General features: G+C 44.6%; 1 long non-coding RNA gene across 1 annotated transcript; it reads left to right on the top strand.

Annotated features, from left to right (window-relative positions):
- Positions 1-2744: 2744 nt before the first annotated feature.
- LOC135903079 (uncharacterized) lies at positions 2745-12009 on the top strand. Its single transcript, XR_010564708.2, has 4 exons — positions 2745-3476; positions 4641-4693; positions 5757-5946; positions 7023-12009. It is a non-coding gene; the product is annotated as an uncharacterized lncRNA (long non-coding RNA).
- The last annotated feature ends 12483 nt before the right edge of the window (positions 12010-24492 follow it).

Here is a 24492-nt window from a genome sequence, read left to right as displayed (position 1 = left end):
GTGTGCGCGACGCGAATAACATGGAACGTTGTGGAAGGCACGCGGGTCCCAGCGATTACTCTGGAACATTCGATGACTGATATATAAAATCTGACGCGCTTGACCCGCTGATCAGATTTTGACGATCTCCGAGTATGTTCGTCGCTATCGTTGTTCTTTGAGTGTAGCCTGCTTTTGAGGGCAAACTAGCGTTTGTCCTAAAATCAAACGCTAGTTTCGTTAATCACACACTCTAAGAAAAAAGAGAGTAAAAAGTGAGTCACAGCAACTTGACTCTCTTTTTTCTTACGAAGACCCATTTTCGCGCGGGTAGAGTCACAAAACAAGAGTCAACATTTGTGTGTGGGTCGTTTGACTCTTAATAGGACGCGAAGAGTCGTCGTGCAAGATTGCGACTCCTCTGATATTCGAGATGAGTCTGGCGAGAGAAAGATTAAAATGCAGGAGAAGAAATACCAGATAACGTCTTCTGTTTTAGGCAGGCCCTCGGGTTCCTGTCCTGGTTGTAATCAGTTCAGTTCAGTTCAGTTTCATTCCTTAAAGGCCCCCATTTCAGGGGGTGTTACATAAGGGGTGGGATTACATTTGTAGTGAGGAAAACAAACAGCGATGGTGATTTAACATTGAAGGTGATCTGTTACGCGTTGCACGTTAAAGAACCCCAGGTGGTCAAAATTTCCGGAGTCCTCCACTACGGCGTGCCTCATAATCAGAAAGTGGTTTTGGCACGTAAAACCCCAAATATTATTATTATTATCTGTTACGCGTTCTTGAAAAGCAGGTGTTGAAGCGATGGCGACGATGTCATGGGGTAGGCCGTTCCAGTCCGTGGCTGCTCGAAGAAATAACAAGGCTGAAAACGTAGTAGTACGTGATAATGGGCGGGCAACTTGAAGGGGATGACTGGTGCGGTGAGATATGCGTGATGCAGCGGCGATATACGGTGCTTGATTGAGAGGAGAACAAAAGAATTTGTGATAAAGGGTGAGGCTAGCAATGCGACGACGAAAAGAGAGGGGTGACAGTCCGGATGTAGCTTTCAAGGATGAAACACTGACGTCATATGAGTATGAGGAATGAATGAATCGGGCAGCACGATTCTGCACAGCTTCCAATGCGGTGATTAGATATGCTTGAAGTGTGCTCCAGATGGGGCATGCATATTCTAATTTGGGTCTTATAAGTGATATATACGCGAGCAATTTAACATGTGGTGGGGCAAGACGAAGGTGACGTTTTAGAAAACCGAGGGTTTTGTTTGATGCTGAAATGATGTTACCGACATGTTACCGACATGCGGTGTATCATTCTTTCGTCAAGCTTGTCATGTTCTGCAATTACATCGAACTCTAAATATCGATTTTCCTTGAACATGTTTGTTGATATATCACACGCTTAAGCGATAGCTGGCTTCCTATGCTAAGGAAGACCTGGATTTGTCACAATGGATTCTGACCATAAGTAAATCTAAAAAATATAGCATTGGCTACTAAAGAGAGCACAGCAACGAGATAACAAGTTCAGTAGGCGCACTCAACAGCGTCGATTGTAAATGTAATTGCGCTACTTAAAGTTAAATTTTGAGGATTTAGGTTCCAAAATCAAGATCTTGTTATGAGGCGCACGGTAATTGAAAACTGCAGATTTATTTTCAGCAGCTCGGGTTATTTACCGTGCACGGAATGCACAATATACGCGCGTTTTCGCATTCTGCCCCCATTGGAATGCGACTGCTGCGGTTGTGATTGGACCCGTGACCTCGAGCTCAGCAGCGCAACACCAAAGCCACTGGGCTACCGCAGTGCGTTGTGTTCCGCGACCAGAAACAAACACTATCGTACGCAGCACTGCTTTTGAACCCCCCAGAAATTTAAAAACAAAAATGTAGCAGTTTCCCCCCCAATGCTGCATGAACCACTGCACGAACAACTGCACGAACCAAGGTTCGTAGCTTCATTGCCTGAATAAACTGCAGTAAACAATCGCTTACTCCGTAAATTAGCAAGCACGGGGTCACGCGCGCACGTGCAAACATGAACAGATTTCACTCAATGACCGCGAACACTAGCTGCCACAGCGTCCGCGTGATGAAGGGCGCGAACAGAGCGGACAGAACGCTTCTGCTGCCTCGTCCTTCAAAGCGTCCCCGAAACTTGAAACGGCGATATAGAAGCGCCTTTCCCCTCTCCCCCCCCCCTCCCCACTTTGCACCCATCGGGAATTATCTTCAAGACAGAGCGAGAGTGGCGCCAGACCGGGCTAGAGCAACGGCCAGAGGAGAAGCGTGCTAAACCAGCGCCTCCTTTCCCCGGCTTGCGCGCGTTTTATCACGTGACCACCTATAGATACTTGGGGCACCCATCCAGGCACTATACATCTCGGCTCGCCCTCGCACACTTCCTTTAACGCGCACAGCTAACGGCGCAGGATAGGATCTTATCGCACTTTATACGTAAGCTCACGGCAACACCGACAGATATATTTCGGCGGTTGTGTCCATATAATTGCTATCGCAAAATTCGCAATACATAGAAAATTTTACTAAGGACCAACCACGCTGCTGCCATGTCGTGATAGAGCGGTGAACGATAGTTCTAGAAAATGTGTTGCTAAATCTCCGCCAAATGACTACACGCTCGCATTTGGTGAGAGCGGCACACAGTCGCAAGAACTTGTGGAGGAAATACCGGAGTTCTGGCAGCTTCAGGTGTACTAGATCATTCAGTAACATGGGCGGCTTTGTAGTTCTACCTTACATCAGAGCAAACTGCACTCCACAGAAATCAAGGGCAGCCGCACCGTTATAGCTAAGAAAATTAAGGACAATTACGCCGCGTCTTCAGACTTCGAGCACGCTCCGACAGCCCAGCGATAGGTATTTAAAACACAACCACACTCGGACGAGAAAAGTTTGCTTCTGCCAAGTGAACGTAGCGGGTATTTCAAGACGCGTGTTAAATTCATGGCTGTTTCATTCGTAAACATTACTTAAGTGACGTAAAATTATCAGTGAGCAAAACAGTTTTTATTTCAACGCGAGGAAACAAAACCGAAACTAGCGCAACTGTTTTGCTCAGTTGTGCAGCTACAAAATGATCCAGAGCCGAAGCCGTCAATAGCATGACGCCATTTTCAAGTTGCGCTGCCTCACGCTCGTGTCGTTGAGTGGTTCTGAAATCGCTGCGCTAGGGGAGACTGCAACCAAGCGTTGCGGCAAGTTACGGTGGGAGCTTCTGTCCGTGCTGTGTGATTGCGACCAGGGGACCGCCGCCAGCAGCAGCGTTTCGCCGATTTCGTCTTTGCCGACATCGAGCAAGTGCGCTCGCCGGACCGTAACAAGCGCCCGAAGTGCTGCGGTTTGCACTGCATCTTTCATTGTGATATGGGAGATCGCAACGGACAGAGACGATCAGATGCATACGAACCACTACCAGCGGGGACCTGTGACCTGTGCCATATTTCTCTTAACGTCTCAGGTAAGCATATCAGCTTTTGTTCCGAGTTTACAAACGGCGCGTACTCGGCCCTTCCGGTACGGCTACATTTTGCGCCATGTTTCTCTTGGCAGTTCACAGACGTTTCTTAGGCATGCGTGCGCGTATGTATGCGGAAATACTACTGGCAGACGGAAGCCTCAGGATAAACACCGTTCTTAACGACTCTAGTGACGAGTGGCCTGCCGCATCGAAAAATCCGTAGAATATCAAGTACTGCGTAACTTGAAGTGTATATACAATACTAGCACCAGTGTGACTTTCGCGTGGCGAAGACAGGTAATCGAAAGGGCAGCTTGTGCATTCTGAAGATTTACTAGCGCTTTAGGTATATTGCCGCGAATAATAAAAGCGCTACAACGCTGTATGGCAGTGTCAGGCGATGTGGCACCACAGATATTTTAAGAGCGGTTAAGCGGCTGCTTGCACAAGCGAACAGACACTGCGCTTTCAAAGCGCTGAAAGAGAACAAACTTTTTGTGCATTTGGCTGTAAGTAGAAAACACATTAGCTCACAATCTAAGCCTATATATAATGTATTATTTTTACGTAATCTTTATTTTCACGGTTGTAAAAATTTAAAAGCATGAATATGCTGCAACATTTATATAGTAAATCCTACTACGCTTACAAAACCTGGCTGTGTTATGTGGTAAAATTGTACTATTGCTACTGGATTTTTTATATTGAGTCCGGTGGTTTATGAAAAAAAAGGTCCTTTTATGTGTAGTTTTATGTTAGTGCGTATATTTGCCCAGCAGAAATGAGTTGATTGCAAAGTTGTACCTTCCAGTGAGCTGCATATGAACCCAAGTTTATCCTGTCTTGGCTATTGTAATGTGCATACAGCAATTTTAAGTATATACAGCTGTAGTTGGCTTAGTCGCTGCAACATATTTTGTAAAAGTAGAAGGCGATTTATTATTTAGCTGCTTCCATGCAGAAATACCTTTTTTCTTGTAGCAAGAAACGCTGACAGTATTGAATGAAATGAAGTGTGTTGTATTTTTCTACTAACTTAAAGGAAATTTCGTCTGCCGTGTATCGGAGATTAGTTTACCTTCTTGTACTAAACAATGCATTATGTCCTCGGCTACTGCTGTTGTCCTGTATATTTTTATAATTTTGAAATGTATTTTATTTTAGGTATTCAAGAAATGGCAACAGCCAGAAGTCACCATCTTACCAGCACGTTATGGGTGAGACAAATCGTAGCAGGCACTTTTGCATATCTCATTAGCATATGATGCTATTTGTTGTAATTTTTGTGTCCACTTTCCTGTCTTTATGCATTTTACTATTATTGTGCAAAGGGCAACAGTTTTACATTGAGACAGAGTAATCACCCAAAGGGGGGACATGGCTGGAGGAGACAACACACACAAGCCTCCTTTGTCCGTATCTTTATGTTGCGCAGTTACTCTGTCGTTATCTACCAACAAGCCCAAGTTCCTCATCAGCTACATTTACTAATGATCCGTTATTACAGTTTCATTGACATAACATTGAAAGTACAGAGGTACACAGGAGGACAAGAGACTTGAACTGATGAAGAGCCGTAGAACAAGGACCGCTGGAGCCAATATTTCGACAAAGAGAAGGAGATTTTTCTTCTCAAAACGTTGGCTCCAATGAATTTTCTTGTTCTATCACTATTTACGGCTGAAAGAAAGCATTATTCCTCTTGCTGAAGTATTATGCATTATGGCATAAAAATTAGCAGGGTGAAATATGAGGAATGTCAAAATTCTTGTATATTCCAGCGCTAAAGCGAAAGCCAGGAAAACAAGATGTAGAGAACCACATTGTTATTTTTCACTGCCCAGTTTAGCCAGCTTTATTCCAAGCTTGCACTTTGTTGCATTAACGACCACTGGAATTCGTTAATTGAATTAGCTTGGTGATTTACTTATATTAAGAGATTTTGAACTTGTATTAATGCAGCTTAACATAATGCATGTAAAAATAATTTACAATGACATATTTAGGTGGCAGGCTTGCAGTTGTCTAGCAGATCACTTGATGGTATGAGCTCAGGTTTCAACCGAGCTTCCATGCACAAACCGGTTACACATTTTTTGTTTCATTGTTTGGATTTTCATAAACATAAGTACCGTTTCTTTTTTGTTGGGCTTCTAGTTGTGTCGTAGGGCCTAACTGTTTACCTTTATTTGTATTGGTAGCCATGTTACACAGACAGCTCAGTTTTATTGTAAATCATGTCATGGTAGGACTAAGAACATTTGTGCAAATTTGTTGCAGGTACACTCTGGCGGCTCCTACCCCTGTGTCCTCCCACCACCCTGTCCTGACTACATCCACTAGGTAGTTGGGAGCCTTTGGCGGCTTCTGCCACTGCATCCTGCCGCCACCATGTCCCGACTATGTCCACTAGGGAGTTGGCAGCCTTAGTGATGATGCCAGCAGGCTGACAGCGGACAGAAAGATTCAGGTAAATACCTGTAATTAAGTGACGTCTTTTTGAGTGAAATGGCTTGTCACTCAGCAATGAAAGACGTAACTTCGAAGTAGTTTAGACTCCCTGCTATCTGTGCAGGGATGCTCAAGTCCATGCATTTTGTCTTAGCCGCCAAGAGGCTATGTGTATTAGACGAAATGCGATGTAAATTTTCAAACTGCAAGAGACCACTTGCACAATTTTTTTTTGCTTACCACAAAAACTACTTTGATAAAGCTTTACCAATTTAAAAAGAATACAATGTACGCTCATACATGGTATTTGGCATAAATTTACTAGGGCTGCCTCAATGATAAGCAGGCCGATAAACGTACACCAAAACTGTCTTCTTTTCCAAGTTCATCCTCCTCTCTGCACTGCTGCATAATGTATCTTTCTGATACCATTCTTGCACACAGCACAAGTCCTAAACACATGGATTGCATAAATTTGCAGCTTTTGCTGTAGGTCACTTTTGTGAAAATAAAGTTAATAAGCCATTTTGTCCATTTTTAATCAGCCATAATAAACTGAGCAGTGGCTAATAAGCAGTCAAGTTTTTGGTGTAAGGCCTCTCTTCGTTGTTAAAAATTTGGCCCTCTTAATGAAATAACCAAATTTCTGGCTGCCATTTTATGATGCATACTTTGGTGCATTACACGAAATTTGACATAATGTTTATGGCAGTAAAAATTTTTTTTTGCTTCAAGTATTGTGTGAAATTGAGATTTTTTCTATAATGAAAGGCCCTCAGTTTTCAAGAAGAAATTCCAAGTGGTTGTGTGCCAGGTTGGAACAGCTGGCATGGAATAGCCTACTTACACAAATAGGGAGGGTCATGTACACTTGACTTTATGTTAAGATACTATTATTGATCCACAAAAGACAAATTGAAGGATTCCATCCTATAAGCAGCTCTTCACATTCATTTCCACTTTTGCACATTTATATACCTTGAGTCTGGTGACTTCTGTCTGTTTTCATCATCTGCTGTGTGCAGATGGTAAACTTCAGATTTGCCCTATGGTACAGAATATTTTGGTGCTAATATATGAAACTGTGTTTTTCAGGTTGCCTCGAAATTTTACCCAAGCGATGCCGCACACTCGGGCCAGGCCTCTTGCGAACGACGTATAACCAGGCTCAACGCATCAGGGTCGAGGGAGTCCGGAGATCAAGGCAACCTGCTCTGCAACCAGCGTGCAACCTTTGGTGACCCCTCTACATGTGCTACCTATTTCACAGCTGTGCCTCACCTACCATCTATCCAAACAGCATCACCGGCTGTGATCACTTATCGAACCATGGATGAATGTTGGGGTGGAGTGATTTGAACAGACATTCTATTTGTCTCTTCAAATTCATTGTAAATATTTCTGTTATAATTGATATGTGTCTTTAGTATCTAGTTTTTAATAGTTCCTTTCTCTTAGAATTCTCACCATCAGCCCCTGCTATTCTAATGTATACCTGCCTTTAAGCCCCGTTTCTCGTAGTTCTTTCGTACTTGTGGATGTAATTGATAGGTTATTAATTCTTGTTGTACGGAAGGCTAAAATACGAACTTACGGCATTTTTTCTTCCTTTGATAATCTACAGCACTGCAATGTGTTCAAAAAATGCAACATAACACGGGCTCTGGTGCAGGATAAATTTAAGAGCAATATAGAGTACTTATTTCAAGCACCCATTATTTTTTAAAAACTCAAGGATATAGGAGCACAAGAAAGAAACTATTGAACTAGAGAAACATTGGTTCCCCTCATAAGTCTGGCAATAATGTGACTTCTTTCACTGCAAAGATACTGGTACTCGCATACAAGGTTTGAGACATGAAAGCTATGATACCCTTGGCATTTCTCAGTGCTTATTTGCCACACTGACGAATGTCAAAGGCAGCATAGGCTTCATGCACACATTGGTTGTATTACACCTTTTGAGTATTGCATTTCTCAAACACACGGGTTTGCAGCAGTGCTTTAAATAGCAGATGTATTTCCTAATTTTCAGAATTTGTTAGTGCAAGAGTAACGCTACAGATCATGTAAAAATAATTTTACAGACTATATGTCCATGGATGCATGTTTCTTCTGATGACGTAGCAGTGCCATGTGGTCGGGGGATGAATGTCTATTTCAGATTTAAATATTGGCTTCCAGGCCTGGGTTAGTCTCCTACACTGAGTATTCTAGGTCAAAGCCCAGTTACTAGAGGAAAGTGAATAAAACTAGGAATTATAAACATCAAAAGATCTTGTTCGGGACACTAATGTAACAATCAGCAAGGTTCTTTGTGCATTCATTTCCAGATTTGCGAGATTATATTTTGACTGGTTTCATTAATGCGAGAACAAATATTTGTTTATTCTCATGCTAGAGTTGGCTGCCCCCATTCGCATACAACCCCTTTACAGGCTAAAAATTAAGTGTATTAATAGGCTGTTTTTCGGTTTTGCGCCCTCAGTGTTAAGGGATGCAAATGGTGTCATACAACAGAATGCAGAAAAATGTCTAAGGAATGCAAGCAGGGCATGGGACTTTTTAGACAGATGCATGTGTGTGCTATTTATAAAACTCCCTATGGTATGCCTCAAGGAGTTTTGTAACCCTTTGGTAGAAACACTGACACCCACTTATTAAGGGGAAATGCTCCTCGAAACAACATTTTTAATTTGTACCAGAAATTTGAATGTACTGCTATTCATAGGCAGTTTTATGTAGATTTGAATTGTCATTGGTTTTTGTGTAGCTGGTGTTTAGTTATGTCCTACATAGTGGCAATATATTTTTATGGGCACTTGTGTGTAAAAGTTTCGCAAATGGTTTCATGCTGTATCTTATTTAGCTAGGTGTATACCGCAAAGTGGCGATACCTATCCAAACAGCTTGTACAATTACTGGAATTATGCAAAAAATATTAGGCCACTTTAAATAATTTTTAGATTGCAATTTCAATTAGATACTGGTATTCTGCTTATCTTGAAGAGTATGTATGCCAAATTTAATTTGTAAAGGACAATTATAAAGCACGAGGTTATTCTCATGCTATTGTGAGAAAAAATTATTGAAGTATTCTCAATAATTTTAGTAGCAGGCCTGCCTGCCTGCCTACTAATCTTGCATACTTCTAGTAACTTTACGTGCTGTTTGAATAGATATCGGCACCTGGCAGTCTACAGGGAGCTGAGTTAGCTGCAGCACACTGCTTTTTTGTGAAAATTTAATACACAAGAAAGTGCCCGCAAATATCACTATGTATTTCGCCGTTGTATAGGACATAACTCACGAAGCAGCTAAACAAAAACTAATGGAATATATGAAATCTGCATGAAGAACTCTACAATTGGCTCTCTTTTGAAACCTCTAGTACAAATAATAAAAATATTTCGAGTAATATTCAATCAGCAAAACGTTCCCCTTGCTACAGTGACCTACAACATAGCGACGCAAAGCTTAAGGCAAGTCCTCTTGTCGAAGCAAATATGGGCTGTCTTCCCAAGGGCTTCTGTTAAAGACGGTGAATTTTCCTGCATTTACCAGAAGTGCAATACTAAAATGTTTGTGAATGTGCGATTGGTATTGGCACACTAACAGAAAAAAAGACAGTTCTGTGAAATGTAGACTTGAGACGTGACTTTGTTGGACATTTAAATTTTGACTCCATATATTTGTGTTTTGTACTGAGTGTTTCACCGGTGACTGCCACTAATTATTGAACATAACTGCTTCATGACAGTGCGACAATTTTCACTAACATAAATTTTAGCTGTGGCAGGCATTAGAATTACAGTACTCAATAACGTCTACTTTGTAAGAACTCAGACTAGCACCAGTTCTGAGATACATATACCCAAAAAGTAATGATCAAATAGATTTCTTTTCCACACAGAATTGCCCTACAAGGATTACAGAAGGCTTTTTGGCAAAGTAATATCCGAAAGAGCAAAGCATGTTCCACCAAGTATGGTGACAAATATTTCAGAGCTGCTAGTCTGAGGACTCCTACAAACTAACAATACCTTCAGCACTGACTAGCTTCAATAATGGGATGTCAGTGTTTTGCTAAAATTAATGAAACTTCAATTATTGTGATCTTGTTTAAGAAGACATATGTAATTAACATGCAGTTCTAATCTCTGTCACTTTTGTAAATATTTCCCAATTATTTTTTCAGGCTATAATTTTTGGTTATAATGGTATTCATTGCAGAAAAAGCTAGTACATGGCATTTAATAAAGAAGGTACTGGTCATTGTAGATTTTCTGTCTTCAGCATTTGTTCTGTTCCACAGCTGTTTCTTGAAATCTGAAATGATTTACCCATCACTTTGTTAGCGATCAACAGGGAAATCTGTCAGTATGTTTTGTTTAAAATGGAGCTGATAAACCCAATAGTTAGGCTATTTGCTAATTATAAATTACAATGATAATAGTACAGGACCATAAGAACAGACTGATGCTGAATAACAGCTGTGCCCAGCTACATCCACGCAGCTTTGCCACACAATGTGCATGTGTTCAGAAGAGCCAAATGCCCCAGAGAGAAAGCAACAGTAACTAATTGTTCGTCATCTTGTACAAGCAGATTATGCACTAGATGTAAATCATGCTCAGTAAATACATAAGTCAGTCATGTGAGGTGTCTCACTTTTGGTTGCAAGTTGGAACTTGTTGCAATCTTGGTTGTTTTTATTTTGTTTCCTTTGTGAGCATGAGTGACTTAGTTGCCTTGACACATATTATCAAAACTGTTTCTTCATCACTGGGAATCACAAAATTTCAATTACACATAAAATTTCCAGTTACTGATATGGTAGACTTCGAAGTTAATTCTCTTATCTACCAAGTAGTTTTATCATTCACTGAAACATATCCATGCAATGCACAATGGGACCCCAAATTATAAATATCTGTTCTTGCTTTCTACCCTGCTCTACAACATTATGATGATACAAAGCAAAACTATAAGTTTACAATTGTCCCCCATAACCCGATTTTCGCTTAGAATTTGAAAAACAAAATTGACATCCTGCTATAGTGTGAGAGTTGCTTTGGGCACCAAGTGAACTGCGTAGCACCTGTGCTAGAGTACACAACAAAGCAGAAAATCGCACCAGATTGCAATGGCAGTGGCAAGTTAAGAACAGAAAGTTAAGAACAGATGTTTTATTTCACGCACCATTAATGTGGCTTATCATCTGCTCCTGTTTTGTGGGAACGCATACATTGGGAAGACAATTTTTTGCACCAATCTTACCTTAGTGGGACACTTGAGAAAGGTAGAAATCAAGAACAGGTATTCACACTTTGTTGCCCACAGTGTATTTATTATCTGAATGTGTTTCACTCTACAAAAGACTACTGTGGTAGATAATCATAAAGACCAAGACAAAAGAATTAATAGAAGTATGTGTCAGTCATCCTTCCATGATCTCCCGTGTTTATAGCAACACTTCTTTCTGCATATGTGCGAAAGTGTAGGGAAGCATTACATAACTCAGTCATGCTTTCCAAGTTAAAAATCGGAATAAGGACTATCACAAGAACATTGTATGAGTGATTTGTAAATGTGGCATCTAATCTAACTTATTTACGTATGTGCTGAGGGTACATTACAGCCAGTGCATAATCTGTCTGCTCTTACAGGATAGCTTGTGATGAGTAAAAGAAGCCTTCCTCACATTTTCCTCTTTGTTTCTTTTGGACCTCGGTGCACCATGTGTATTGTTACAGCTGCATGCATGCAGCTGGGTATAGTTTGTGTTCTGCTAACTCCCTTGTCCTCATTATTCATGTGCTATCTTTGCCGTAACAAAATACAGCTACCTGTGCTACATATTTTGTCAGCGTGTTTGCATTATGGCAAGTTTTGTATTAGTGGTTATTGCAATCTGCGAAATTGTCTGTCAGCTATTATACTTCGTCTTAAAAAGTATGTTTGTCAACATAAATAAACAATTAGTATAAATTTTGCTCTATTTATTTTTGTAATATTATCTGTTGTGAAGCTTTTATACACTGTTGCATGTTGTATGACAATAAAATTGATGAACAACTTTTTAATGTGGTATTTTTCAGATCAATTTTCAACTGACGCTAACACACACAAGTTGTGGGGGAAAAGTGCCAACAAGAGTACCATAAGGTAAGACAGCTGTTCTTACTGTTAGATTGGATTATCAATTGCCAACCAGTTGTTTTCAGCAAGCATAGTATAACGCATAGATTATGTAATCTAAGTTGGAATATTGTTTTTATTGCACTTGATTATCTGGGTCTCCTTTGTACATAAGTGCGGCCTTCTTTATTTGTTGTGTAGCTTACTTGCTTAAAATGTTAAATCGTAAGTTCTAAATAAAAACGTCTCGAAGAACAGTGAAATAGGTTTAACTTATAAATGTTTTGACATTAGAGACCTGTGCAGTGCTGAATTGAACTTCTACATGAGTTACATAATATTTTGGGGTCTCATTATGGTTCTGAGTTGCGTTGCAGTGTCATGCATATGCACCTGCAGGCTACATATTGGATGTTTATTTAAGACTGTTTTGCTTGGTTGGCTATTGATTCCAGTTTAATGGTAATGAGAACTGTCTTGCTTTCATGGTGATTCTGTGCTGACTAATACATTTGAATTTTCCAGAAGACAACAAAGGGTGATGAAATGTTAACATTTTGTTGCTAACCTGCCACGTCCTTTTTGGCAAGTTTGCTATGGGTTCTTTCTTATATGTTGTCTTTTCACAGTAGCCATCTTGAGAACTAGCCATAGTCATGTGTAATTACAGCAAAAGTTGGTGACACATTTTGAAAAGCGGCTCGACACTGCCATCCGAGAGTCAAATGACTTACATGGATTAGTTATTTTACTCCATTTACAAGAGTCCTGCACCACGCACTAAGGGTAACTTGACACACACTGCTGGAGTCATCAGACTCGTCAAGAAGAGTTGACCGAATCCTTCAGCAGTGGTCATGTCACCCTTTTATCTTGAGTCGTTCGACTCATTTAGAATTGTTAACGGACTCCCTCAGCACTAGTCTTGTAACCCTTTTGAGAGGGTATAGGCGACTATTACAACAGAGTGTGCATGACTATTGTGTGCGGAGTCACGCAAACACCTTGTATTGAGCACGGATAGTCTCGGGACTCTCTGCCGAAAGAGAGTTCGGGTGTCTCCCACAAAGTGTGTCGTATACGTGGCGAATCCAGACTCTCCGAAAAGAGTAAGAGGTACTCTTTTTTTTCTTAGTGTGCAGTTTTGCTGCCTTTTTCACCGTTACTGCTACGTGACAATACCCCGAGTTCTGAAAATAAAAGAAAACTAAAAGGCGAACTGCAATTACACAATGCTACGTGCGATTTTTTCATTGCACTTGCATATTATTACACCAGGTCGCACGCTATGGAGCAGTTGCATAAGTAGCAGTACGAGTTAGTTTGTGTTTCCTATCATGCGCGTGGCGCATAACCATTATGGACAATTGCACAAAAATGAATTAATTGTCTTGAAGATAACGAAGATAAAGGAAACGTACACAAAAATCGAGGGACGTTTAAACTCTGCCTTTAAGAGTGGAACGCGACAGCATTCAATGATCTCCGGCTTCTCACGCTTCCTGGCTAGTGCAGCTTATGCATCCGTAATATTTAGCGGCACAAGCTGGCCGCGAACGCTGTACACGAAGGCCAGATTTCTTATATAAACGCGGCCTCTTGCGTGGGCCGATCCCATAGGACGTGCAAAGCCGCGCCCGGGAAATGACATAAATTTTCAGGTTTCTGTTATTGGTTCGCACTTTTAATAATGAAGTCTCCGAATACTTAACATAAAAGATGTGCGCTGTCGGTATTTTGCTTGATGACATTTCATCGTGAGGTGACATTGGCAAAACCCCAGGGATAGCTTCGTCAGGAACGTAAGACAAGTTATCAGCAACTTGATGATATAGTCGTGTCGTAATATAATCCGCATATATCGCATCTCATACAGCAAGGTGTGGCATATGCGTATACCCAAATTTACGCGGAAATTCTCGCTCACGGACAACTCGGCCGACATCGTCACCGGATTTTCTTCAACATGGGGCCCTGGACGCTGTCGCATTAAAAATTCTAGAATGAAAACCATGTATACGTTAACTGAATAAATCAAGCAAGCTAGGTGAATGTTTGTCACCGCCAAGTTTCAAAGGGTACGCCAATAAACCATCATGATCAGCAGCAGCATCGAACCGTGCCAATTGTAACAAGATGTTACATGAGTGCCACGTAGCGTCGATACACGCACACTTTGCATTGCAGTTGCGTTTTTTTCTACCAGGTCTCCCGATATAATTTGTCCCACCACGAGACAACCGGCATTTCACCCTTTTACCTTGTATTCGGCCGCCACATTTCTTTGCCATTCAACTCACTGCTTCCTTCCTCGACGAACACTCCCATTGAATAAGCTCAAGACGCCTTCGCCCGTGCTCGCACTGTACGCCGGATTGCCAGCTCCTGGCTCACCGATTCTCAGGCCGCGCAGATCTGCTAGGGCAACCGGTAGATTTCCTACTAAAACCGTCGTACTGGAAATGGAAATCTGCTTCTACACGATATTGCGTCAGCTTGGCGATGTCAACTACGAGATCGCTCCGCTGTACTCGCGTGTCCACAAGGACGTTGTGCATGCGTCCCGGCTGAAGCCTTATTTTGCCGCGAGTTCACCTCCGTTATAGTTAGCGCCGAGTCGGGGCCTTCCTACGCTGGGGTTTTATTACGCCCCAACCAAAAGTGGCGTCAGTCAGAAGTACACAATTTCACGTGCAGTGGTGGAATCGCTCTCGACAGTCATTTTGTTCATCCATTGTTGTCTCTCTTGTAAATATTGTCAAAGCGCCCTTATATGCGACTTCGGCAACGTAGCGATTCATATATATATATATATATATATATATATATATATATATGTCAGCACGAGCATACGGTTGGGGGGAAGGAGCCGCGCATTGGCAATGCGGCTGTGCCGCGAGGCGCGTCTTCTTCTTCACAATCTCCCCCCGGACAAAAAGAGCCATCCTGGCGCCTTAAGAATCGGGAGGCAGAGGGTCGTGGTAGGGCTTGAGACGCTAGACGTGGACAATGTCACGTCCACGCCGGCGCAAGTCTTCAGGTGGTGACAGGGGCTCAATGAGAAAATTCACCGGGGATGTTTGCTCCAAGACTCGGTAAGGCCCTTCGAATTTTGGGACGAGTTTCGAGGAAAGCCCCGGCGTTTGGAAAGGGACCGACAACCACACAAGAACGCCTGGAGCGTAGGTCGTGCTTGGATGCGTGTCGAGGCGGTTTTCTTTCTGGCGCTGCTGTTGCTCTGCCGTAAAGGAGCGCGCTAGCTGGCGGCATTCTTCGGCTTGTCGGGCGACGTCGGAAACAGGTAGACACTCGGAGGCGTCAGGACGGTATGGAAGGAGCGTGTCGATGGTATGCGTAGGCTCGCGGCCATACAGGAGAAAGAAAGGTGAAAATCCCGTAGTGGCCTGGATCGCGGTGTTGTACGCGAACGTGATGAATGGAAGGATGCGGTCCCAGTTACCATGATCAGACGCCACGTACATAGAGAGCATATCACCAAGTGTGCGGTTAAATCGCTCTGTGAGCCCGTTAGTCTGTGGATGGTATGCCGTGCTTGTCCGATGAATAATATGGCATTCCGAAAGCAAACTTTCGACGACTTCTGAGAGGAAGGCGCGACCTCGATCGCTGAGGAGTTCCCGAGGTGCGCCGTGTCGAAGCACGAAGCGATGTAGGACGAAAGAGGCTACATCCCGCGCTGTAGCACTTGGTAAAGCAGCAGTTTCGGCGTAGCGTGTCAAATGATCAATAGCAACGACGATCCACCGATTGCCGTCTGGTGTCATAGGAAGCGGGCCGTATAGGTCGATGCCGACGCGATCGAAGGGTGTGGCAGGGCACGGGAGCGGCTGCAAGGCACCAGATGGGCGTAAAGGCGGCGATTTGCGGCGTTGACAGTCAAGACAGCACCGAACAAACTTGTGTACAAAATTGTACATGCCGCGCCAGTAGTAGCGGTGGCGAATTCGTTCGTACGTCTTGAAGACTCCGGCATGGCCACACTGCGGATCGTTGTGGAAAGCGGCACATATTTGAGACCTTAAGCTGCGGGGAACCACCAGAAGCCAGCGACGACCATCAGGAGTGTAATTGCGTCGGTGCAGCAGCTGGTCACGAATGGCAAAATGAACTGCTTGGCGTCGGAGGGTTCGGGATACAGGGATGGTCGACGATCCAGAAAGTCGAAAAGAGAAGCGACCCACGGGTCACGACGTTGTGCGGTTGCAAAGGAGTCCATGTCGAGAGATGACACGGAATGTGCGGAAGCTGTTGCGCAGGCCGAGTCTGGAGGTAAAGGTGAACGAGACAAGGCATCTGCGTCGGAGTGTGTGCGTCCACTGCGGTAGACGACGCGAATATCGTACTCCTGGATGCGTAGTGCCCAACGGGCTAGGCGGCCAGTGGGATCTTTCAAGCTGGCGAGCCAACAAAGCGCATGGTGATCTGTGACCAAGTCGAATGGGCGCCCGTACAGATATGGTCGGAACTTGCCAAGTGCCCATACTAAAGCCAAGCACTCTTTTTCGGTCACGCTGTAATTGGCCTCAGGCTTCGTCAGTGTGCGACTCGCATAGGCGACTACATATTCGGGGTAGCCCGCCTTTCGTTGGGCGAGTACGGCGCCGAGACCGACCCCGCTGGCATCTGTATGTACTTCAGTTGCAGCTGACGGGTCGAAATGGCGAAGAATAGGTGGGGAGATGAGAAGACGACGCAGCGTAGCAAAGGCGGAGTCACATGCAGGGGACCAGCAGGAGAGGGCGGCGTCACCGCGTAGAAGCTGAGTCAATGGCGCCATGATCGATGCGAAATTTCGAACAAAGCGCCGGAAATATGAGCATAGGCCCACGAAGCTTCGAAGTTCTTTGATGGTCTGAGGCTTCGGAAACTCAGCGACTGCTCGAAGTTTTGCAGGATCGGGTAGAACGCCGTGCTTGGACACAACGTGGCCTAAAATGGTGAGCTCTCGCGCGGCGAAGCGGCACTTCTTGAGGTTGAGTTGAAGGCCAGCGTTCGTTAGACAGGTCAAAACTTGTCTAAGGCGAAGCAGGTGAGTAGGAAAATCAGGCGAGAAAACCACGACATCGTCGAGGTAACACAGACATATAGACCACTTGAGGCCACGCAGCGTGTTGTCCATGAGTCGTTCAAAGGTGGCAGGGGCGTTACAAAGCCCGAAAGGCATCACCTTAAATTCATATAAACCTTCAGGTGTAATGAACGCGGTTTTCTGGCGATCGGCCGCAGCCATGGGGACCTGCCAGTACCCTGAACGCAAGTCAAGTGACGAGAAAAATTCTGCGCCCTGAAGACTGTCGAGGGCGTCATCGATGCGCGGCAAAGGATAGACGTCTGTGCGCGTTACCTTATTTAACCGACGGTAGTCGACGCAAAAGCGAATAGACCCGTCCTTCTTGCGAACGAGAACGACAGGAGATGCCCAGGGACTGTGCGAAGGTTGAATAACATCACGGCGCAGCATATCTTCGACTTGGGTGGTAATGACACGACGCTCTTCGGCAGAGACGCGATATGGTCGTTGACGTAACAGCTGATGTGAACCGGTGTCAATGTAGTGCTGCACTTCCGACGTGCGGCCCAGGTGAGGTTGTGAAACGTCGAATGAACTTCTAAAGTTGTGCAGGAGGTCAAGAAGGTCGGCGCGTTCGGCAGGTGTGAGGGTATCGGCGATGGCATGCGAGAACGCAACCTTGGACGTTTCTTCAAGCGCGGACATCGAAGATGCTTGGCCGGGGTCGACGTCAAAAGAGTCTCCAGGGACGTCAACCAAAGACGAAGAGTCGAGGAGTTCCACGAAGGCAAGGCATTCACCAACGAGCAACGTAAGAGGCGCACAGAGGGGATTGTAAAAGGAGATATTGCTGCAGCCGCTAGCCATGTCAAGCGTCGCGAAAGGTAGTGGGAGAGATTTACGGCTCATGAAGACGTCGGACGGCGTGAAGAGGACCGTTGCATCAGCGATGGCATCGCAAAAGACGGGGACGAGGGCGAAGGAGCCAGGTGGAATATCTGTGTCCTCGCGCACAGTAAGTTTAGAAGGGCGGTCGCAATCTTCGTCCAAGGGTGCGTCACAAGGGGAAAATTCAACTTCGGCGCGTGCGCAGTCGATCACGGCTTTATGACTGGATAAGAAGTCCCATCCGAGGATGACGTCATGCGAGCAGGTGGGAAGAACAATACACTCGACGATGTAAACAATGCCGTGAATAAGCACACGTACAGTACAGGCTGCGTGCGGAGTGACGGGCTGCGCGCTTGCCGTACGAAGCGACAGTCCAGAAAGCGGCGTGGTCACATTGCGCAGCGAACGGCACAGTTTGGCGGCTATCACAGAAACGGCTGCGCCGGTATCCACAAGAGCGAATGTAGGAACACCTTCTACACAAATTTCGACCACGTTAGCAGGAGAGGCGCGAGGACTTTGACAGTTCGAATGGGGCGCAGTTCTTGCCTCTTGAACTGCGACGTTCAGTTTTCCTGGTCAGGTGGTGCGGGTCGCCGACGCATTGGGGAGAGCGAGCGTCGGCGAGGGGATGGCGAGCGACGCGAAGGAAATTCTGGGATGTCAGCACGAGCATACGGTTGGGGGGAAGGAGCGGCGTATTGGCGAAATGGCTGGCTGCCGTACTGGAAGGGCCGCGAGGCGTCGCCGAACGCTTGAGGACGACGGCGGCAATATCGGGCGACGTGTCCGGGAGTGCAGCAAGAATAACAGATGGGTCGGTTGTCAGGTGTCCGCCAAGGATTAGCTCGCGGTGCGGTCCAAGATGTAGCATGGGCTTCCGGTGGCAGCGGTTGGTACTGGGTCGTGAAAGACGCCGGTGGAGGCCTGCGTACTGCCTGGGCGTACGTAAGAGGCGCGGCCACAGGCAGGACTGGCTGCGCATAGCTGAGAGGCGTGGCGACAGGCTGCACTGCCCGCGTAGAGTTGAGAGTCACGGCTGCAGGCGGCTGATGTGGTGCGGAAGGGACAACTTGGGCGACCTCTTCGGAAATGAGGGTGCGGAGCGTGTTTGGAAGACGGGAGGTGGGTTCCTGAGTGAAGGGGACTAAAGAAAGTTGGCGGGCAACTTCCTCACGCACAAAGTCCTTGACCCGCTGAAAGAATGAGGATGGGTCGTACATGTTGTCAAGGCTCGCCAACAAGTCGTCGCTTCCCAAAGGACGCCGAGTCGAAGCGCGTTGCTTCCTCAACTCATCGTAACTTTGGCACAGGCTGACAACTTCAGACACAGTGCGCGGATTCCTGGCTAGGAGCATCTGGAATGCGCCGTCATCGATGCCTTTCAGTATATGGCGAATTCGCTCAGCTTCGGGCATTGCGGCGTTGACTCGTTTACAAAGGTCCACGACGTCTTCTATGTAGCTGGTGAACCTTTCCGCCGTCTGCTGTGCTCGGGCGCGCAAGCGCTGTTCGGCACGGAGCTTGCGAACAGCGGGTCGGCCGAACACTTCCGTAAAGGTTGTCTTGAAGACTGACCATGTGGGCACGTCACTTTCGTGGTTGTGAAACCACAGTTGGGCAACACCAGCCAGATAAAAGATGACGTGAGTTAACTTTGCGGGATCATCCCACTTGTTGTGTGCGCTCACCCGTTCATACGACGCAAACCAGTCTTCTACGTCTTCGTCGTCTGCACCGCTGAAGACCTTGGGGTCCCGTTGTCGTGGAACGCCGGTGCAGGTGACGGACTGTGGCGTCGGTGCCGTTTGGGAGGAGCTGTCGGTCATGGCGGGTGGTAGCGTGCGTGATCTCAGCTCCATGGTTTCAAGCGACGGGGTTTGAGTCCCAGCACCTCCACCAATTGAGAAAAGGTTTATTGGCGGCTCCTAATGTAACGGCACAGCAACCGGGAACGGCGAAGCAGCCCGAAGCACTGTCCAAACGGACGCCAGCAATCAACAGCGAGAGCCGAGACCAGCCGCGCATTGGCAATGCGGCTGTGCCGCGAGGCGCGTCTTCTTCTTCACAATATATATATATATATATATATATATATATATATATATATATATATATATATATATATATATATATATATATATATATATATAGAGAGAGAGAGAGAGAGAGAGAGAGAGAGAGAGAGAGATTTATGAAATCGAATTTTGTGATTGTTTGCAAGAAATGCGAAGGGTAGGGCACGAACATGCTTGAGCACGCTGTTTCTGTGTTGCTTTTATCGCAGCTTTTGTGTAGTAGAGAAGGCCCTTACTCTTCCATTCCTGGTGGTTTTGGAGTCTCACTACTGTCGATGTCCACCTTCCACACGCCTAATTCTGGAGACGTCCTACGTTGCAAGATCCCGTAACTTTCGTACTCTCAGTATTTTTCCCTAGACTGTTGGCCTAAATGCTTGTATTATGATTTTGGGAATATTTCAGTGCCGTGTCATTCGAGTGACGTTCGCTTTGATCTTGAGCACAGTTACCGGTTCCTCTGCTTTGATTGGTACACGGGATGACATCGTTTGCTGAGCACAATCTGGAGCTCTATTAGGTGCGCAGTTGCAGGTGTGAGTACGCTATTTGCCATATCAGTGTACTAGTTCGGGACATGGTTTATGATCCGTGTAGACTTTGCGATGAAGTCCAATGGGCTGGTTACCGTGACAAAAAAAAAAGACCACAGGAAGGAAATCTTGCGAAATTAACGGAACAGGTCTTTCTCAAATCTATTGTGCTTACGATGAAATTGATACTTCTACGTAAACCTAATTATGACTATTAAACAATTAGTAGCAGTTGCTTCAGCTGCATGGTCTTGGTCGTATGCTTCAAGAATGTTTTGTAAGGCAAACATTAAATATATGTTCTTGGCGTGTGCTTCGTATTATTGTAGAATCATGTACTTTATGTAAAGGCACAACCACGTGAAGCCAAGAGGTAATGAAACCAAGGAAGGCACAGCAAAAATGTGTTTAATTTGAGTCACCTAGCGCCTTCTAAATAAGATAAGAAGGCGTGGCTTCTGCATTCAGCCCGAAAATATCACTGTGGGTTTATTAGCCCTCTCGCTTGGCTTGGTTTCTCTCCACGAGATGCTTCACTCCAGCAGTAGCAATTCCCGTGGTCAATCCAATAGCGATGGCTTTCGCAATTAGCAGTATGAAGTACTCTTCCGTGCCTTCTTCGGGTTCGGCGCCGATGCTGAGAGCGTTCAGAGCCTTCAGCACGCTGTCCTTTTCATCTGCAACGCCGAGGGAGGTGTCACGCTGTAGTATCTTTGCCAATGTTGCGCCGGCTTTCGCTGCTGCGTCTACCACGGCTGGTTTTGTATCTGTAATTGTTGCACGATATTCATCGTTATTCTTTTTTTTTTCGAGTTATGTCTTTGGCAATGTTTTCCTCTCTATAATTGTTCACGCGTTTTTCCTCGAATTTCTGCTCTTACAGTGCACAAACACACTAAGGTAAGCGTAATGTTTAGCTTTGAATAAAATAGAAGAGGTGATTTATCGATGAAGTACCTGTTATTCATGGAGCATTTCAGTTTGCTTTTTAAGCTTACAATGAAATTAATAGAAAGGCATGGGAGTTGCGCAAGATGGGTTTTCAGCTCTCAAGTTTCCTGGGAGAATTCAGTGAAATCAACAAGATAATGTGAAAATGTCACTGTTAAAGCGCTACAATATTCCAAAACAGATACACAAACACAAGAACACATTGCGGACGCCCATTTAACACTATTTAACGCAACGCCCCATTTAACGCTATCGATTTCCTAAGGTTTGACCTTAGTAACGCGAGGAATATTCTTCAAAAAATATAAGATTGGAAAAATAAAATTTAATTATTTGTAACCAGAAGACACTTGTTCTAAGAGAACTAAACATCATTAAGAAAGAGTAGAAAGTCTAAAGATGTCTCTTGACGGGGCTGTTCTGTGATGCGATGTTTGAATTTTTTATATGAATCTAATCTAATACTAGAATAATGAGTACTTTCTGAATGACCCCTTCACTCTTGAACACGTCAAACCACCAAAGACTAGATTTACAATATATTTTTTTCCCTCAACACACAGCGCTGTCACCACGAAAGCTTGGGGTAAAGAAAATTCGGTGACGTGTAGAGCCTCCTTTTTCAGCTCGGAAGCCATATGGCACATCGCGCGTTTTGGACGAGCCACTTAAGATGGACTGTAATTCAGTGTTTGTAGCACTCTCGAGAAATCGAGGTTTCTTTAGCCTAAATGGAGTGTCGATTGCTACTTAAAAAGGCAAAAAAAAATCTATTTATTCTGGCAGACGAAATTGTTGTGTCAGTGCTTTTTAAACGACATACGTGTTAAACCTAAGGAAGAAACTAAGCGGAGAATACGCGATAACTACGGTTGCGTTTACAAGTGCAGAATGAGGTGTTCTTTTATCATGCAAATGGTTGCTGTTGCCATTTTCACTTATGCCAGAAGTTCTGATGCTGCAGCGACAATTTGGAAGCTTTAATATTTCTCAGATCATCATCATCATCATCCTGCTTTATGTCCACTGCAGGACGAAGGCCTACCCCTGCGATCTCCAATTACCCCTGTCGTGCGCCAACCGATTCCAACTAGCGCCCGCGAATTTCCTCATTTCTTTGCCCTACCTAGTCTTGAGCCATCCTCGACCTGCGTTTCCTTTCTGTCGGCACCAATTCTGAAACCCTAATAGTCGGACGGTTATCTAACCGGCGCATTTACGTTTTATTTTTTAATGCGTAAGCGTTATTTGTCCAACTTTGTGAAAAACCGGCGGCTGCGTGGCCAAATAATGGTCTCAAAATTGGCCGATGGTGCAAAGAGTAAAAATACGCCAAGAAATTATCAGATTGACATCAAATGCCTCAGTGTCCCATACAACCTGGCTTTCTGTCTTCCCTATACGCAAAAGCTCACGCAACACTTCAGCTGCTGTGCGGGTCACCGTCAGTCGTCGCCATCTTCTATCGCGGGCTAACGATCCTTTATTACGAAATTGAAGCTGAATAACGAAATGGAACCTTTGTGCATCGTACATCACATCCATTTCCTGGTCAATACCCCACAGTAGGTAGGAGCCGCATACGTGACAGAAAACAACAGCAGCAGCACTCTCGACGCCAAACCATGAGTGTATAAAATGAGGTGTACCACCGCCATCATGCCTCAAACGGTACGGGGCGCATGTTTACAACGGGCACTACGACGTGCAGAGAACACCTAAGCGAATGCATTTCACCAAAAGGTCTACAATAACCTCGCCTTCCTACGCGCAAGCAGTCTTTAGTGTCGTTGTGGAATTTTCTTTAAATTTTATTCAAATCGGGAATGACGCTCACGGTGCATTTTCCCAAGCGACGTCGTGACAACGCCATGGCGCCAATTAAACGAACGTGAATAATAAGATATTCGCTTGCGATCAGCTCAATTTAGCGACGACTTCGGGATTTCGCATTGAGAAGAAGAAAGCAAACATATGTGCTCTGCGAGTGCCAGCTTATTGATTTTAGTTATTTTCTCACACCTGAAGAAGTTTCGCACACTGTTTAGCACTATCCTTGCAGTATTGTTTTGGTAATACTGCCTGCGAACGTATCAGTGTATAATGAAGTGGCGGACGCTGAGGCCTTAAAAACGCGTGTATCAATTAGATTTTACTGTATGCTAAAACCACTGGTAATAGACGTTACTTTGAGATCGCTGAGCCCCTCAGATTTGTGACAGTTGAAATAAACGCTTGCTTAGTAAGGGAAATTGGTAATTCTTTTCTGCTTGGGCATGCTTGACTGCATTTCCAAAATCTACGTAGGTTACAAACTGCAAGAATTGACTGGTGGGCTAGCTGGTACACGATCAATACAATGCCTGTGCTAGATGACGGGGCGGGATAAAAAGGAATCACAGCAATCTGCTGTTTTGTTTCTTTTTTGGTGGGGGGAGGGAAGGGGTCGAACAAGCTAAGAAAAGAAATGAGACACAAGGTGGTCTGGTCACAAAGCTATAGCAAACATTTTTTTCCCTGAAAAGTGTCAGGGATGAAATTCTGAATCAATGAATATCGGCACGATGAATTTCTAAAGCCACTAATAATTACCTAGTGAATGTGTCAGGCTGTCTGTGTAAAACTTCACATTTCACACAATGTATAAGAACACTATAGGGATGACCCCTATTAAGTAGTTGAATTCTGGATGTTTATAAACTGCTGTAGTATACATTAAGTCAAGTGTTGGGTGAGCGTCGTCTTACTATAGTGATTACTTTCAAATTTTATTTATTTGTATTATATTAGGTATTCCTATCATACCATAGTCGTGAAGCTTCAGGACAGTGTAGACAACAGATTTTTGGCTTTAGAACGTGAGCGAAACATAGCATAGGTATTAAGAAAAAATCTAATCAAGTATTCTCTCAAGGGGACAGGTAAAACTGTACTCAAGG

The sequence above is a fragment of the Dermacentor albipictus genome, chromosome 1, assembly GCF_038994185.2.
Source record: "Dermacentor albipictus isolate Rhodes 1998 colony chromosome 1, USDA_Dalb.pri_finalv2, whole genome shotgun sequence".
Lineage (NCBI taxonomy): Eukaryota > Metazoa > Arthropoda > Arachnida > Ixodida > Ixodidae > Dermacentor > Dermacentor albipictus.
The sequence above is the reverse complement of the archived record's forward strand: the minus strand, read 5'-3'. Positions and strand labels throughout refer to the sequence as shown.